This window comes from Aulonocara stuartgranti (genome assembly GCF_965226115.1).
Source record: "Aulonocara stuartgranti genome assembly, chromosome: 20".
Classification (NCBI taxonomy): Eukaryota; Metazoa; Chordata; class Actinopteri; order Cichliformes; family Cichlidae; genus Aulonocara; species Aulonocara stuartgranti.
Window position 1 is genome coordinate 13,545,739 of NC_138956.1, and position 18,744 is coordinate 13,564,482.

The 18,744-nt window shown below is 41.2% G+C and overlaps 1 protein-coding gene and 1 long non-coding RNA gene across 3 annotated transcripts in view; one reads left to right on the forward strand and one right to left on the reverse strand.

The window, feature by feature from the left end:
- The window catches only part of LOC309697339 (uncharacterized protein), a 281,137-nt gene that overhangs the window by 42,239 nt on the left and 220,154 nt on the right, over positions 1–18,744 (forward strand). The gene's annotated exons all lie outside the window — the stretch shown is intronic.
- LOC309696559 lies at positions 8,528–12,635 on the reverse strand. 2 transcript variants are annotated; one of them, XR_014273538.1, is made up of 4 exons: positions 12,393–12,635; positions 10,623–10,739; positions 10,403–10,506; positions 8,528–10,298 (listed from the first exon to the last, which is right to left on the reverse strand). It is a non-coding gene; the product is annotated as an uncharacterized lncRNA (long non-coding RNA). The 2 variants fall into 2 exon arrangements; XR_014273539.1 differs by lacking the exon at positions 12,393–12,635 and having other exon boundaries at positions 10,623–11,146.

Here is an 18,744-nt window from a genome sequence, read left to right on the forward strand (position 1 = left end):
GAATGGGGGCGAAGGATCCACTCTGTCAAATGGCAAGTCAGCCATGCGTTGTTCTTCAGCTGGCCCACGCACTTTTCTACAATTGACACACCCTTTAATGTATTTGGCCACTACCTTACTGCCACCTATGATCCAATAGCCACTTTCCCTGAGTTTGTTCAGAGTTTGGCCTCGGCCTTGGTGTTGCGTTTTCTTGTGACAGTGGTCAAGAACGAGTTGTGTGACAATGCCTTCCTTTGGAAGGATTACTGGATGATTCAATGCAAATGATGCTGAGGATTTTCTCAACCTTCCTCCAACCCTAAGCAGGTTGTCTACCAAAATAGGATCAAGTTGATACATTTTATGAGTTTTTGGTAGTCCAGCTGAGTTTTGACTGAACCATTTGAGCTCTTCTTTAAAGGCTTCCCTCTGTGCTGCCTGGAGGAGTACAAAAGCAGCCATTTGTCTTTCTTTTACACTAATGGGTCCTGAGTTATCTCTCCTTGCAAGTCTTTTAATTCTTGCCACAACGTTAAGAGCTGTATCCCAATTGGAAAATCTTGAGAACCTCTCAAGAAAGCTGTTTTCTTCAAGGGCATTTGTTTTCAGGACCTTTACTTCTGGGTCCCCAACAAGAAGATCAGGGGAATGTTGGTTTGTGACAATTTCCCTTTCCCATAGGAATTTAGGTCCAGTGAGCCAATTCGAGCTTAGCAGATCTGCCACTTTGAGGCCCCTAGACGCGTGATCAGCTGGATTTTGATCAGATTCAATGTAAAACCATTGCTTCGGATCAGTAGAGTCTCTTATTTTCTGAACTCGATTTGCCACAAAGACATGAAAGCGACGAGCATCATTTTTTATGTATCCAAGCGTCACTTTAGAATCTGTCCAGAAAAACTCCTCGTCAATTTTCCGCTCGAGCTCTGACCTGAGGAAGTTACTTACAGCTGCAGAAACTGCAGCTGCAGTGAGCTCAAGGCGTGGGATAGTGATTATTCTTGTGGGTGCCACTCTGGCTTTACCCATGACCAGTGCACAATGCACGTTCTTATCAGCAACAATCCTGATGTATGAACATTGTCCATAGCCACTGCTGCTGGCATCCGAAAAATGATGCAGCTCAATTTTTTTGACCTTGCCGAAGTTCTCAGGAACAAGGCATCTTGGTATTTCAATCCTTTTTAGATTCTCCAAGTCACCGAGCCATGCTTTCCATTTGGTCTCTAGTGCCGGAGGAATAGGATCATCCCATCCCACTCCGCGTTTGCACATTTCCTGGAGTACTTGTTTTCCTGTCAAAATGTAGGGTGAGAGAAAACCTAACGGGTCATACACACTAGCAACTGTTGCTAGAATTCCTCGGCGTGTGGCTGGCCTTTCTTTGAGGGCTACACTGAATGAGAACACGTCAGCCTCTATGTTCCACTTTACTCCCAGCACACTTTGCATTTGAATTACAGAGTAGTTCAGGTTTACATCTTTGGTCTTGCTGGCTCGTTCTGTTTCTGGGATAATGCTCATGACCTCCTTGTTGTTGCATGCAAATTTGTGCAAGCGCAGTTTCCCTTTTGCACAGACCTCTTGTGCTTCACAGACCAGCTGCTTGGCTTCCCTGACTGAATCAATGCTGATTAGCCCGTCATCCACATAAAAGTTTTTGTGAATGAATCTGGCTGCCAGCGGGTAGTCCTTTTTTTGTTCCCTGGCGAGATACTTCATGCCATAGTTAGCACATCCCGGTGATGATGCCGCTCCAAAAATGTGCACTCGCATGCGATACTCCTTAGGCTCAGTATCTGTATTCCCGTCCTTCCACCACAGAAACCTTAAGAAGTCTCGATCCTCTGGGTTGACATGGAAGCGATGAAACATTTTTTCCACATCACACATAATTGCTATTTGATGCTCTCGAAATCTGCACAAAACCCCTGCCAGAGCATTAATCAAGTCTGGGCCTGTGAGTAGGTGGTCATTTAAAGAGATGCCTTCGTGTTTAGCAGAGCAGTCGAAAACAACTCGAATTTTCTCTGGCTTCCTGGGATGATACACGCCATGGTGCGGAATGTACCATGTGTTACTACCTGATGTGCCATCTGCTTCCTCTGCATCACCATCTTTAAAGACACTATTCATGAACTTGATGTAGTCTTCTTTGTACTTTGGGTTCTTATCCATTTTTCCTTTTAAACGTTTCAAGCGAAACATTGCAAGCTGCTTGTTATTTGGAAGCTGTGGGCATTCTCTAAAAGGCAGAGGTATTTCTAAATGGCCTTCCTCATTGTAGTGAATGTTCTCATTCAGCATCTCTAGAAACTGAATGTCCTCTTGAGATACACTCCCTTCTTTATGGTTTGTGTCCAGAAAGTCATTTTCAAGTGCTTTAATCACAGAAGCAGGCGTGACAGATGGCAGCTCCTTTACTGTGACACGATGACAGATCCCTGCTGCTCCCATTGAACTTTTCCATGGCTTAATGGCTCCCACGATACTCCACCCTAAGTCTGTTTTTATTGCATAGGGATCATAATCCTTTCCTGGTATGACTTCCCTTGGCTTTAGCGCTCTTGCACAGTCGTAACCGATGAGAAGAGCTATAGGACAGTCCAAGAGATCTGGCATTTCATTTGCAATGCTAAGTAGATGGGGCCACTTTTTTGCTGTCTCTCGAGTTGGAATAGTGTGTTTCTCCAATGGAATGTACTCTTGAGTGTAGGTTGGTGGCAAGTCAATGTACTTTTCTGAGTTGTACCCTCTTACCCTCAGTCCATCCACTCTTTGACTAGGTACAATCGAACACCTGTCAGTCATTGTTGTCAGCCTTAGCTTCACTGGTTCCCTGCTTGCCTGTATCTTTTCACAAATATCTTGGTCAATAAATGTGTTGCTGCTTTGGGTGTCTAGCAGAGCATAAACCAATGTCTCTTGATTCTTCGCTGATGAAGAAAGCCACACTGGAACGATCATTGAAGTGCAATCATTGTTGCCCACTCTCACACTGCACGATACGGTGGCTGCATTCTCCTCTTCTGATGGTGGTTCAGGTTCATTTCCCAGTGGAGGATCTTCATGGAGAGGAGAAGGGTGGCTTCGTCTGCAGACATTACATGTTGCTCTCTGTCGACAGTTTTTGGAAATGTGGCCGACTCGCAGACAAGCAAAGCACATATTGTTGTCCCTAATAAACTGTTTCTTTTCTTCAAGCGGCATTGCTGTAAACTTTGCACATTTATAGATAAAATGATTTTGCTTGCAGCAGATACATTCAAGTTGCCGTTTGTTCTGAGTTGAGGAAGGGTTGGGTTTTGATTTTCTGTTGCTCTGAGCTGTAGTTGTGTTCTTCACATCTTTAGACCCATTTGCTGATGTCACCAGGACACTGGCCTTCAGACGTTTTTGTTCTTTCTCAGGTTTTTCAAATGTGTTTTTTAAGGCAAACAGAGAAGAAACTGGATTACATGCTATACGCGCCTCTTCAGCCACAAAGTCTGCAAATTCTGCAAACCCTGGATATGCCTTTTCTTCATCCAGTAATTTTGTGACATAACGATTCCAGCGGGTTGTGGCCCAGTCAGGAAGTTTCAGCAATATTTTTTGATTTTCTTCACAATCATCTAAAACCTTGAGGCCTTGGACGTGAGGCATAGCATTCTTACAAGAAATGAGGAAATCACTAAACTCTCTCAATTTAAGTGACTCCTTTGGACCAATCTTTGGCCAACGGCTTAGTTTTCCCCTAAAGGCTCTTTGAACTACAAATGGGTGTCCATAGCGTTTGTTCAGAGCATCCCAAGCTTGTTTGTAAGCTTCCTCGTCACTTCGATAAAATGTCCCTTCTAAAACACAGAGAGCTTCTCCACCAATGTACTTCTTCAAGTAGAACAGCTTATGGGCTGAATCTGTGCAGCTAGTCTCGATAAGCGCCTTAAAGCAAGTGCTCCACTCAACAAATTTAAGTGGGTCTCCTGTAAATGTAAACGGCTCTGGCACTGGGAGTCTAGACATTACTAAGGACTCTTTTAATGCCTGCACCAGAGAGAGCTCACTTTCTTTTGGCACCACTTGAGTATCATAGTGAGGGGCGTGAACACTTTGTGAGGTCAGGATGAATTTACCTTCAGAGTGAGGAGGTGCAGTGCTCTGAGGAACTTGGGTGCATGGGGGACTGCTAAGTGGTTTAGGAAGCTGGCTGAAAGACAAAGTACTCCTTACTTCACAATTTCTTATTTCAGCATTCATTTTTGATTCCTCTTCAGCATATACATTGTATTCTGCCGGAATGACCTCAAGATCTCTTTGATTTTCCAACATTTTCAATTGCTCTTGTTGAGCTAATATCTCCTTTCTCCGGGCAGATATTTCCATTTCTCTGTTTATTTCAGCTTGCTTTGATGCCAGTCGTGCTGCTGCCTCTGCTTTCCTTGCAGATACATGACTTCCTTGCTGACTATGGCTGTGCTGGCTATTTCTTCCAGCTCTAGACACAGTTGAGCCATAAATTGATTCTGCACCTTCTCTTTGGAGTAACTGAAGGAGTGATTCTTTTACAGCTCCTGCATCAAACTCTTTGTCAACATCTGCGTAACGCCTTTTCAGAAGTATCATCATCTCAGCAGAAACTGAAGTACAGCTATCCATCTTTCTTCTCATATCTTGAGATGGTGTAGTCAGTGCACGTAAAGCCACATAATCTTGCTGTAGGTCTAACTCACATTTTTCTACTGACTTGATCATTTCAGCTAATTCTGCTTTAGAACATTCTTCTTTAAGTTTGGACCTAGTGAGCTGAATTTCTGCCTTAAAGTTTAAATATGTTGACATAAACTTTCTTTCTTTGCTTGTTATCTCTGTCTGTTTAAACTCACGCATTTTTTCTGTTAGTTGCCTTTGACGGTCTGTCCGTCTCACCTCTGCGTCAGGTTTAGATGATGGCTGAGGCAGCCCTATTTTGTGTATTTCAAGGTCTCCATAAATTTCTCCTATGCGTGCTTCAACTTCTTCTCTTTCTGCATCTTCAAGTTCAGTTTCTAATTTCTTTTCTAACTGTGCCTTTTCAACTTCTAAGGCTATAAGTATTTGCTCAAGGATATGAGTTTCTTGTGTACTCTGCTCCATTACAATGTTTTGAACCAACAACTTAGAACAATAAAAGGAAACTTACCCAGAGTACACTACCTTAAATATCAAACAGCACAGTAATAAACTTTCAATAAATGAACAAATGTACAATATCTACACCATACAATTTTCTTTTTGGCCTTTTCTTAGATCTCTTTATGCAGTTCAAACGTTTCGCTGATGTAAGAACTCACAGTCTACTCTTCCACGTGGGCTGCCGTCTTGGAAGAATGGCGTGCAGGGCTCTGGCTGCTTGCTCCATAACAGGCCACGTTTTTCACTGTAACTGCTCCTGAAGGTTTTTCATGTTCGAAGTAGAATAAAGGGCCATGCTCCAACTGATGTTCAGCCAGTATTTTAATCTTCTTTTCACCAGCAAACACCGTGAAAAACTATGGTGAAATGATCAATGAAAAACACGGATATTACATCAGCAGAACAAAAATTACAACTCAAATAAAACATACACACAAAGTAAATGCACCAACATACCGTGTGCGCCTTTCTACTGAACATTCATGAGCAATTGTAGTCCATATCGTCTATATTTCCACCCTTTGCACAGGCTAGCATTCTCTTTCTGGCTCGAGCCTTCAGTCTCTGGTGACACGTGCGCTTAATTGAGCCTCACCCCAAAGCATGCGCACCACAAAGCGCCACACTCAGGCCCACCAGTAGGTGGCGACAACACAACATGAATCCAGATTAAACACCAAATTTTGAACATTGCAATCACATAATAATTACATTTCAATGCGACGGCTACATCCGTGATTTGAACCGGGGAAACAAATCATGGCAGGATCAGCCTGATATTATTTGTATCCTGCTGTAACTTTACTGTATAAAAAGCTAAAATCTCCAAAATGTCAGGAGTAGTTAGTCATTACAAGAAGTGTTTGTGAACTAAAAATCAAGAATGTGGGATACTGTTTGTCCGTGATTTGGAGAGCCCAGCACTGCTCCCGGCGAAGGGAAAACCAATTATGCAGGGGAGACCTACCTTGGCACTTGTGCAGGTGAAACCAAAGGGAAGATATGCTTCATCATATTTTCTAGTCTTTGGCTTAGAATGAAGTTGGTTTGGAAACATATTCAGCTATGCTTCATCTCCTGCTTTGCATTTGTGTGGATGCCCTGTGCTAGCAGTGTCCAAGCGTTTTTTTCCCCCTTTTCATACCACGCTCTCCCTGCAATGGCTCTGCGCCCCCCCTACGGGGCGGACCCCACACTTTGGGAAGCTCTGCTATAACCTAAGGAGATCCTCAAAACAAATTTACCGTGAACACAATCAGTTATGATATATGACACTCAGAAAAAAACAATATGACCACCTGCATTATGTTGTGTTGGCCTCAATTTTGCTGCCAGGACAGCAGGACCAAGGTTTCCCAGCAGAACATTCCCCAAAGCATCACATTGGCTTGCCTTCCTCCCATAATGCATCTTGGTGGCCGGTGTCCTCCTGGTAAGCGAAACAGACACATGCGGCCATCCACATGATGTAAAAGAAAAGATGATTCATCAGACCAAGCTACGTTCTTTCATTGGTCCATGGTCTAGGTCTGATACTCACATATCCATCATGGATCAGCACGGGCACCCTGATAGATCTGCAGCTATGCAGCCCAATACGCAATACGACCCTGTTGCTGGTTCACCACTGTTCCTTCCTTGAACCATTTTTGGAAAATATGGAAACACTGCAAACCGGGAACACCCCACAAGAGCTGCGGTTTTGGAGATGCTGAAGACGCTGCTAACCAGTTGTCTCGCCATCACAGGTCAAACCTGTCAAACCTTACCATTGCCCATTTTACACACGAACTTTGAGGACAAAATGTTCACTTGCCGGTTCCCACACATTGCTAACAGGTTCTTGCAAATTTTCTATAAATAGTACATGGTCAGGAATTATAAGTAATATATTTCCCAGCAGGCCGTCGCCATGGAAATCTTTCAGAAAAGGTGCCTTTTAATCCATGAAAAATGTATACTGCACAAAAATACTTCTTAAAATATGTCAAACTTTAAAGTAATGCAATGAAAGAATGTGCACCATGTAATAAAAAGGGATATTTGATAGTCATGTTTTCTGGCCCCCTCTTTCATTGTAAATCGTGCGGCGCTGTGCCTTTGAAATATACACCTCTGGTTTCCTCTAATGTTAACTCACTTACTCCAAGTAGTCAAACTAGTAGCCATTTCAGCTTTGCATACAGCAAATAACAGTGATCAAGAAAAATCTACCTCAAAAAATCCACCTAGAATCAATGAATGAAAAAAGCCCAAAACCGAGGGCATGATTCCAGGGAAAAGGTGGGAGAAAAATCACTTTTGTGGCTATTCTGTTCTGGTCAGTTAGCATACATGTGTGTGTGTGTGTGTGTGTGTGTGTGTGTGCGTGTGCGTGTGTAAGGACAGGTACAGGAATCATTCTTTGGTTCTTTTAACAACACATGGAAGGAATTTGTGACCCACAGCTGTTATTGACTTACCGAGTCATGTGGATTCTCACAGGATTCACAGTAAAAAGAGAATCTATCTTCTGTAAAGGTACACTTGAATTTCTTTATTTTACACCAATGATACGTATTGCTAAAAAATTTACTAAATTAATCAAGTCGACTTAAATCAACTTTATTTTTCCAGCTCTAATAAGGCCAAAGCACAACTGATCAGTAAACAGAAGCATGATTTTTTTGTAAAGATACATGTTGTGAGCACGTGCAGGCCTAAGACACAGTCATCATTTGTAGCACATACAATAAATCCCTCGGTTGTGGATCAATAAGAAAAGGATGCGGGCCTTATACTTTAAATCAAAGTGAGCTAGACTCCACTTTTACCCCTCAGTGTGGCTTCACTCTTCATGTTTCTGGTGAGCCAAGGCATATCTCATATATTGCAGTTGTTTTTGCATATATTTCTAGTATGCCAGTCTTGTTTCTCCATCTCCTCTGCTCTAGCACGCTTTTCTTTAGTGTTTGCCCTCAGGCCAGCTCATATTATTTAAAGCCTTCTTGGAGCCTGGCAACCAATCAAAAAATGACCTTGGTGAACCCATAGTATCCAGGGTATTCAAGACTGTAGTGGAAAGACCAGCAACAAATAACTAAAGCATGCTTAAGCAAATCTCTAAGAATCAGTCACAGCTTAGAACATTTTATATTATGTTCAATTTGCATAGTTTTTTTTTTTTTTGTTATTTCTTTTATTTATTTCTTTTAGATTTTATCTCTATTGAGATGTTTGTTTGGGACTGTTGGTAGATGTCTAGCACATCAAATTTCATCCAGGACAGTGCACCTCCCTAGTTTAGTTACTACAGTTATGACTTTAGAATGTTAAAAAATAACTAGAAAGTGCATTTTCTGAAGAAACTGCAGTGTGAATGCTTGAATCTGAATGTATGCACTGAAATGAATTAATTGCTGAATGTTAAGTTAAAAATTCTGAATGAGCTGGAAAATACAGAAATTTTCACCTGAAAACAAAAGTGCAGAACTTTTGAAAGCTGATGTTCACACAGAAGAAGTTGGAAAAAAGCTAAACATGTTTAAAATGTAAATAATAAAAAGATGAGTAATGACAAAAGAAAATTTAGAGTCAGAAAACCTCTGAATGAATATTAAAAGTTCAAATTCTTCTAATTGAAATGAACTTAAAAGATGAACAAAAATTCTGGAGAAAATACAAACTTTAATATACAGCATAATGTTTTTCAGACATATACACATGTGTATATCATGTTTAATAGTATTACATACATCAATTTGTTTTGTATGTCATAGAAAATAACATAAAAATCTTAAGTCATATTTTACAGCTTCTTTCTGAAAAGGACTAGTAGAATAAATAAAAATAACTAAATTAAATAACTAAATAAAAAATAATAAGCAAGATATGAAATACATGAAAATTCAACTTTTAAAACCACAATCCTGAACCTTTAAATTGTGTTGGTTTCTTAGAACATGGCTGAACAGCTGTTTCTATCGGTCTACTTAATCTGTCTACACATCTTTTTATTACTCATTCTTCTTTATGTTTTAATGTAAACAGAGTCCACACAGTGGTAAAAGAGAACTGTATAGAGATTTTTGAGTAAAGTCAAATGAAAGCGTAAGGTGGTGACACAGTTTAACACATGCAAATAATCAAATAAACACATTAGTCCTTTTTGTGAACATGGATAAATAAGTATCAATACAGCATTGTTCAGCCATGCCACTAAATGCTTTTTTACACATTGTTTTAACCTGGGCTCAGACACAAAGTCCCAAAATTAGTTAGCCTTATTATACACAAGGCTTTATCTATCTGAACTCTAAGGACACAAATATGAAAAAAAAACCTATACTTACCAGCTGATACCCCACACTACACACTAGGTGTGCCATGTGACCTGAAACTTTGGTACAAAATCATCATAATCATTCTGTTAACACTGTTTTTTAACACTGTTTGTGTTGCTGTTCAGCAGTTTAAAATGTTTTAGATTGGATTACATGGAATGAATTTGAATTTTCTTGGGGGGTTTTGTGTGTGTTTTGTTCTTAGCAGATTTTTTCTTCCATACTGTTGAATTCCAGTTACCACATTTCTGGTCATATGACATCCCGAGTGCCCACTTAAAAAAAATCCCCACAGTTAATTCAACATTAGAACAAAATAAAAATATCCATCCATCCATCCATTCGCTTCCGCTTATCCTTTCCAGGGTCGCGGGGGGCGCTGGAGCCTATCCCAGCTGTCATAGGGCGAAAGGCGGGGTACACCCTGGACAGGTCGCCAGTCTGTCACAGGGCCAACACACAGGGACAGACAACCATTCACACTCACATTCACTCGCACATTCACACCTAGTGACAATTTGGATTAATCAATTAACCTATCCCCACAAATAAAAAAATAAAAATATGTTAAAGAAAAAAAGGTTTGCTCTGTGATGAAATACTAAATAAGCATACATTGTACAGAGCACTAACAATGACAACAATCCTTTAGCCTGTTGATCAGAGAGAGGCAGTCATTATGTCCATTTAAAACCTGTAATCACAGAGCACATCGTTTCTGTGAAACTATAAAGTCCCATATGATCCTCATCATGTCCAGTGACTTCAGAGTGGATCCTCCCTGTCATCCGGCCACAGTTTGATGTGTGGCAAGCAGCACAGAAGCAGGATAGCTGAGAACTTTAAAAGAAGAGCAGAAAACAGCAACATATGTAGTTGTAAATGTAAATATCAGTGATACTTGTCTTGTCAAAGGGAATAAAATAATGAAAATGTTAACTTACACACTCATTTAGGGAGGATCTTGACACTGCACAGAGGAGGCACAGTCAGTCTGACAATGATGGTGATCTCCAGGGATGTTTTCCTGCAGCAACATTCCTGCCAACTGGCCATATGATCCAGAGTAGTGGGTTTGTAATGAACAGAAAGGTGTATATGTTAGGTAGTGTCCACTCAGAGCTGGTCCTAAGAAACAAACACATCCTGTAATAAACTGAATACCTGTAGTAGTGCTGCTGCAAATATGAAGCCCTTCTATCATGAGTGGTTTCAAAGAAGGTGTTTTGGAGGCTCAGTCACAGAAACTGTGCAGTCTGTTCAGTCCTGAGTGTCTCGGCTCTGAAGGGGATGGATCACAGAGGGAAACACCTGAGTACAGACATTACAATACACTCTAACACTCCTAAGGTCAAGTGAAAACACAATTTAAACACTTTACAAAGAATGAATACATGTTTTCATGGAAATTATGTCATTAACCCTTTTTGTTGTGAGTAAATCTCACCGGCTGCTTGTGGGACAAGCTAGAAGGAGGACTTATCACAGAATCTCTCCTGTGCTCCAGATGTGAAGTCTCACGCTCTGATTGTATGGCGATGAAGATGGTGATGATGAAGTTTCTCTGATCTGTGGCATTACAGTTTCTGGCTGCTATGTGCTTCACATTGTTGGATTTTACATGTGAAGCTTGGAGAAGACACAGGAGGACTGTGTCTTGCTTAAAAAAAAAAAAAGGAAAAAAAAAGGAAACCTAACAGGAAAGGAAACCCCCCCCTCAACTCCCACCGTACCCTCCCCCCCCCCCCCCTCCCACTCAACTCCCCAACCTCACACCATCCAATGTCTATACAAATGTAGGGTATCAGCTGGTAACAGAAAGCAAGTGTAACATATGCACTACATATGTAACACTGCTGAAACATTTCTGGCCAGAAATGTGCAGTTATCAACCCAGACCCACCCTGATGATTGCACTGGCCAGAAACATGATAAAAGCTCATAAAAATTTATGTTTCATAGTAAAATTGGTCCAAAAATATAATCGTATACTTTTGAAAAAGTTTAAAGTTTATAACAAACCAAAATAATAACATTTTTGTAAATAGTATTTCAAAATAGAGGCACACATAAAGTGGCTTAACTGTCATTATTGCTGTAATTAGGTTTGTTTGTTTGTTTGTTTTTTTAAAAAGCAACCTTTAGTCATTATTGTTCTCTCAGAAACAATGAAGAAGCTGTTGAACATTTATGTGTTGTGTAGGCAATCCTCTGGTCCACCCTCCCTCCCTCCCAGCCACAGTGAGACTGGGGCAGCCTGGCAGGATGTTGAAGCCTGGCTGCAGAGAGGATATGCCTACACTATTCATTTTAAACTGCTATATTTGATTTTTCTGACATTTATAGGTTACTGTTAGTGAATTTTAGATTTTCTGTAATAAATAAAATTGTCATCTTTTACTGATATCATTACTTAATTCATGTAATTGTATTTTATGTAAACAATTCAAACATTATACTGCAATGCAGGGCGTCAACTTTTAAATATCGCTCTACTTTATGTCTGTGAAGGTTCTCAGTCATCCAGGTCATCGTAGTCAAAGGAGCTTGCAAAGAAAAGCGTCTGGACTTCTTTCTGGAGTTCAAGCATCGCTCTACTTTCTTAAGTCATTCAAAAATATAGATATTACTTACTGTATTCAAAGATCTAGATCATGAATCATCACAGGACAATACACAGTATACTGGGTCATGGTAACTATGGTATGTCTTCATGACTCCAGAATGGAGACATCGATCTGACTGAGAAATGAAAATTAGGTCAAGCAGTGTGTTCTTCTCTGTGGTAGGGGCAGTGATGACCTGTGCGTATCCCCTAGACTCAAACAGCTCCAGGATTGGTTTGTTTGCACTGGATAAAACATTCTCATTAAAATCACCACAAACTATGATGGGATGACAGTCCATGATCTCCAATGAGTCTAATAGGCTTACCAGGTTTTTCAGGAATGGCCTCAGAGTGTAGTCTGGAGGTCTGTATACAACTGCAATCAGAGCACTGACTGGTGCTTCAACCTTTAAAGCCAGAAATTCAAGGTCAGTTACATTATGGATGTACTGTTTTTCATGCACTTGAATGTCACTTTTCACATAAACAGCAACTCCACCACCACTTCTGTTTGCCATCTGGGGAAAGTTTGTGTAGGACAGGTGTCTGTTGCGTTTGAACAAATTGTAATTTTCCAAGTGGAGACTCTCTGCGACAAAAGAGCCCCGCAGGTGTGTTTCTGTTAGGCACAAAACATCTGCTAGACACAATTCATGGTGACTTTTGATGTCATTAATGTGAGCTGGCAGTCCCTCTGTATTATGATGAACAATGGTGAAAACCTCTGACCTGCTGAGGGTTTGTCTCACGTGTAGAAGAGGCATCATGTCATCAAGGTTGGCTTGTCTCATGTTCTCAAGTGCTGCAGTGATTTCTGGGTTGGTGAATATTTTTTTCTCCTCCATATCAAGAAGATACAGTCCACTGAGAGACGTCACTCTACTGACAGCTACGTAGGCCATGCCGGGCTCAAAAATGCTCTTAAGAGAGACAACAGCTGATGTAGTTGTCATACCCTGTACCTTATGTATTGTACATGCAAAGGCCAGCTTCACTGGGAACTGTCTTCGTACCACTCCTTTCTGCTTCAGATTCTCCTCTGCTCTCTCAATGTACACCATGTCGTCTGCTGGTGTGCGGTTATTCTTTCCAGATGTCTCATTATCCATTTTAAGTCCAAGCTTGATGATGTGTTGGTCGTTTTCAGAGTGAACTACTCTAAGTAGTATTCCAAAAGCTCCATTAACCAAACCATTTTGTATGTCAATGTTTCTGGTGAGCATGACACGAGCTCCTTCTGCAACTTTCAGTGTGTCTGGTAACTCGTTTTTACCTCCTTTCAATGGTCTGTCTTGAAGTGCCATTCTGCCAGTTCTAGGATCTTTTCTATAATCATCTGCATGGATGTCAATGATATGAGTGTGGAGCAGAGCCAGTGTTGCAGAGTTGTGTGCATCCACTTCTTTATTAGTTGCAAAAATGTGCAACGCATCAGTTGGACAATGGGCTGGTTCAGTTATGGCCTGTAACAACAAATCTCTATCTGCTTCGCAAAGCTCATCCAACTTTCCTTTCACACGAATTCTGTTCAGCATCTCTGCAAAGACAACATCATCTTTCTGACGCATAATCTCAGTCAGAGTGATCATCTGAAAATGCTCCCGCCACAGGTCGATCTCAGACGGGTCGTGCACACAGAGAGGTTTAGACTGTCGCACTGGGGGTAGCTGATAGAAGTCTCCGACAGCAATGACTGACATGCCTCCAAAGGGTCTCCGAGTCCCTTTGATCTGTTTGAGTCTTGCATCTACATATGCAAACAGATGTCTTGACACCATAGACACTTCGTCAATGACGATTATTTCAGCATTCAAAAGTTCTGATCTGACTTCATCCAGCTGATTGCCAAGTCCCTGAATGGGAGGTTTTAAGCTTCTAGGCAGCTTGAGAAGAGAATGCAGTGTTGTTCCAGAAATGTTAAAAGCTGCAGTCCCAGTGAAAGCAGTTAACAGGACAGTGGGTTTTGATATGTCAACGTCGTCTGCATATCTGGGCACTTTGCTCAGTATCTTAGATGCTTCTGAGTAGATGCATTTGATAAGATGTGATTTTCCTGTTCCAGCACCACCATTAATATAAAAGAAAAACTGCTCTGGATTTAGAGCACAGACTCTTTTAATGCACCAGTCTCTAACTGCATAAAATATGCAGGCTTGCTTCTTGTTCAGATTCTGAAACATCTGACGTAACAATGTGGGATCAATAGCAGGGGGTTCCCTGATGGCTCTGACTTCTGTTGAAGCATCAGCCTGACGGCTGTAGTCGGGCACATCTTCCTGTTCATTTTCATTGTCTCGCTCTCTTTCTTGTTCGACAAGTGGCAACCTTACGAGATCTGATTCAGGTGCCAGATTACACCATTCGTCAGTCACACCTCTGTTCTGCTCATATTCCTCAACAGCGCTCTCGATCTCCTCACTGTTTTTCTCATATTTTTCTCTGTTTCTTTTGACAATGTGTTGCACGTACTCAAGACGGTCAGTACCTGGCAGCTGTACACAGCCAGCACCATAGAAAGCCTGATAGGTTGGCAACGATGGTGTTTTCAGTTCGTGGTCTGAACGACGAGGAAGGTACAGTTTAAGCAGTCTTCCGTAATATTGCTCTGGATGTTTTTCTTGTGAGCAGCGGTGAAATCTGATGATAGCAGGCTTATTGTTTTTGCGCCTTTGCACAAACCCCATCTCATTGAGAAGGGGCAAAACATCTTTACCTTTTTTCTGTTGGCCATAGACAATCCTGCAAGTAGCAGCAAAGTCTGCCATGCACATCTCCTCATACTCTGGTGTTTCAGGTCTGGCTTTGTATTTGTCATTCAAAGATGTCATCCAAACATTGGAAGACTCAGGTGTTGTGTTGTCCAGAACTGACAGGGGACGACTCATTTTCACAGGATTATCATCAGTTGGTATGAATATTACAGCACGTGAACATTGCTTCATGTGAAGACCACATGCACGAGCAACACACTCCTGTGCACTGATCTCTCGCTTCTTTGAATATGCCTGCATGACGGCTCTCATTTCATCGCACTCATTTACACTGTCTTTATGGGAGTTCTCAATGACAGTTTTCAGGTACTCAGATAGCCCGCCCTCTTTTTTTGATATATATTTCATTAAATAATTTGCAGCGCCGAAAGCATCTAAAACAAAGCTTATGTCGATATTACTGTTCCAGGCTTCAAGCAGATGTGGATTATAGCCATTTATCCAAGAGTCTTTTGGATCACGCTTTAGTATGATCGTACTCCTCATGTTCATTTTATTCAGGTATCTCTCATATTCTGCATGTGTCAACTTGCATCTTTCCAAGAGCTGCTCTAAACTCATGGAAGCAGTTTCAGGTTCATTCAGCAGCTGGTTCAGTGGTCTGAGCTTGTTCTTTGCCGTTTCTACTTCCAGTGCATCATCCTCACTGGGTCTTGTGATCATTGTCTCATTGCAGGGTGGTTTGGGAAAACCAAAACGGCACCCGGAGCTTTAACTCCTAAAGCACGTCTTTGTGTGGTTCTTACTATGTTTTTGCACTTCTGTTACTTTCTTGTACAGTTCAGGTTGTTTATGTGGATCAGGCAGCTGAGCTGTGATGTATTTGTTTATAAAATCAAGAACAGTTTGCTCATCATCCTCCTCAAACACAGGAGCACCTTCTACCCACAGGAGACAGTGTATGTGTGGGCTTCCTCTGTGCTGAAACTCAACTCTGTAAAAGTAGTCAATGACTTTGCCAAGTGGCTCTGCGGGAGATAAGAGTAAATCTCTGAATAATGCTTCAACTCTCTTGTCAAACATGCGCATTGTTGTGACAGGATTGCTTCTCAGGATGTCACACTTTGCTGACCAGTCAAGTCCTTCAAAATTCACTTGTTCACCTTGCTGCCTTGTTATTGCCTCGATCACTTCAGGCCAGCGCATTTCAGCAGCTGAAAATGTGCAAAAGAACGTGGGAGTTCCCAACTGTCTGATCATGGCAAAAAGATCTCTTGTTGTTTTCTCCCAATAGGCTGGGGTTCCTCTCAGAGGCTGCATGAATCTCACTGCGTCTTTATTTCGCACCAGTTTCTCCACCTCATGTTTATCTTGTAACATGCCTGAGGTTATTTTTCTCCCATCTCTGGTCAGAGGCTTTGCCTTTCTTAACTGTATCGTCATGCTGGAAGTAGCCAAGTGTATTTCAGTCACAAACTGTGCAAAGAACAAATAGTTTGTGTCTTTGGCAAAACGATCATCAATGCAGAAAAGTCTTGATTTGAAATACCCACTGGGGGATACTTTGATCAGCCTTCTTTCATCAAGTGTGTTTTGGCCTGTAGGAAACTGCACAGGGAAGGCCATGGCCTCCAGTTTAGGTGTTTTGAAAAAACTTATTGGATTGTTTCTCTCTGCAGGAGCAACAGAGTAGATTCCTTCACTGAAACATAATATCTCCTCAGCCACATCAGGGGGCTGCAAACAGGACTCGAGTGCAAAACCACCATTAGTCAGTCCATCTGCTTGCTCTGAATCATCTCTCATCTGTTCATGCGATTGTTCACCATCACAGGGTAACATGTCAATGTCCTGTTCATTTATATTTTGTGCTTCACTCAGTGCATTTTTCTCACAGCTGTCAATTTCCATTAAATCAGCCTCATCATAATCGTCCTCATTCATGTTTTCATCATCATCATCCTCATCATCTTCATCAGGAAGAGTTGGATCACACAGCTCAGCATCATCTCTGATGCTCACATCCTTATACTGTGGATGAATCTGCTTGAGTTTATGCAGTGCTTGCACAAGTTTAGACCAGCTTACAGTCTGAAACAGCTGATGACCTTTGTAAGACAAGCGTCTCTTCAGTTTTACTCTCATGACCTGAGAATTAATTCTCAATCGAGGTAGTGTTTCAACAGTTTCCTGTACCTCTGATGGGACACAGACCACATTTCCTCTAATTGCTCTTTGTCTGCCTTTGGGAAGAGGAATGATCTTGGCAAATGGTATGCACTTGGCTATGAGATGTCTCTCCAGTATGTTGAGATCAGACAGTTCAGCCGGAATATCAGCAAGATCCAACTTATTGGCAACAGCAAGTGCTGGCATGGATCCATTTTTAAGATGATCGTGGCAGGTGTGACAAATCCACTCTCTCTTTCTCTCATCGGGAACATTGCACTGCTCATTTCTGCAGTTTTCATCACAAACATGAACAAACTTTCCTGTCAAACATGTTGTAACTACATGTGGGTTTTTGACATAATTTGACCTTCTGCAGGGTCGTACTTGGTTTGGAAATGAAGCCTTGAAACATACAGTACATGGGTATGATGGTCCAGCTTTGATTTGTGATTTGAACACAGATATGGCCTCGTTAATCACACTGTTGTCACTCTCTTGGGTTTGTCTGTTCACCCATCTGTATTTCCTTTTTATTTTCATTGCACATCTCATATTGTGCATAATCCTGAAGGCAAGATTACTTTGATACCTGTCTCGCATTAGTTGTTTCATTAGTTGTCTGTGTCTTACTCTGAATGCGTTATCACGTGCATAACGCTGAGTCACTCGAGATCTCTGTCTCTCTCTGAAATCTGGGCTCTCTTGATACCTTTTAGTGATATAGTTTTTTTGTTTTTGTCTAAATTCAGCATTGTCACAGTAGCGTCTTTTAATATATTGTTGTTGTTTCTTTCTGAATTCATCGTTCTCACAGTAGCGTATTTTAATATATTGTTGTTGTTTCTTTCTGAATTCAGCATTTTCACAGTAACGTCTTTTAATATATTGTTGATGTTTCTGTCTAACTTCAGGATTGTTTTTATATGCCTCGCTTGTAGAAGATTTCTTCTTTTCTTTGTAATCTTTATTTGAAGCGTACTTTTGTCGTTCTTTCCTTTTTTGGTTTTCTTTTCTCTGATTTCTTGGTTTGTCTGATGCCATTAATCTTCTTTTCATTTTGCGCCTTTGCTGTTTATTAACTTTTGTCAGTTTATAGATTTTTTGTATAACTGTATCAGAAAGATCACAGTTAGCACCATTTTTTATTGCAGTCCTTGACTGACAGGAAAAAACATCATTTGATGGAAGGAAATTAAAGTCACTCGATAGTTCTTTGGTAGTTATAAAAGTAAATTCATTTTGAGGAGCTTCGTGTGATGTGAACTGAGTCATACGGACTTCTTGTTGTTTCTCCAGTGGTGTACAAACAGACATTGGAGAGATCTCAGTAAGATCAGTGGTTGTGTTTCTCCTTGGAGAAGAGGAGTTTGCTTCATCAACAGTTGTATCAGAGTGAGTAGGTGCCACAGCAGTGGCAGCTGTTGGTCTGCAGACTGTGTCTGTGATAGTATCACTCAGGTTGACTGTGCTCATACTGTAGAACTGCACAGGCTTCAGTTCATAGTTACAAGAAGGTGATATCTCCATCATTTCATAAGAATCCTGGAGTCTCTTAATCATGTCACTGAGGAGTGTGAATTTCACCATCACAGCCGTACCACGATCATGTGACCATAGTGCTAGAGGAAGACCACTGGCTGTTCTGGAGTGTGGATCAAAGAAACCATATTTGCCCGATGTGGATCTGAACACTGCGATACACAATCCACTCATAATCAGTAAGGCATACTGCACATCTGACAACAGGCAGCTCAGTCCTGCTTCTAAGCTGAGAAAGGTATCTACTGCCTCCTCT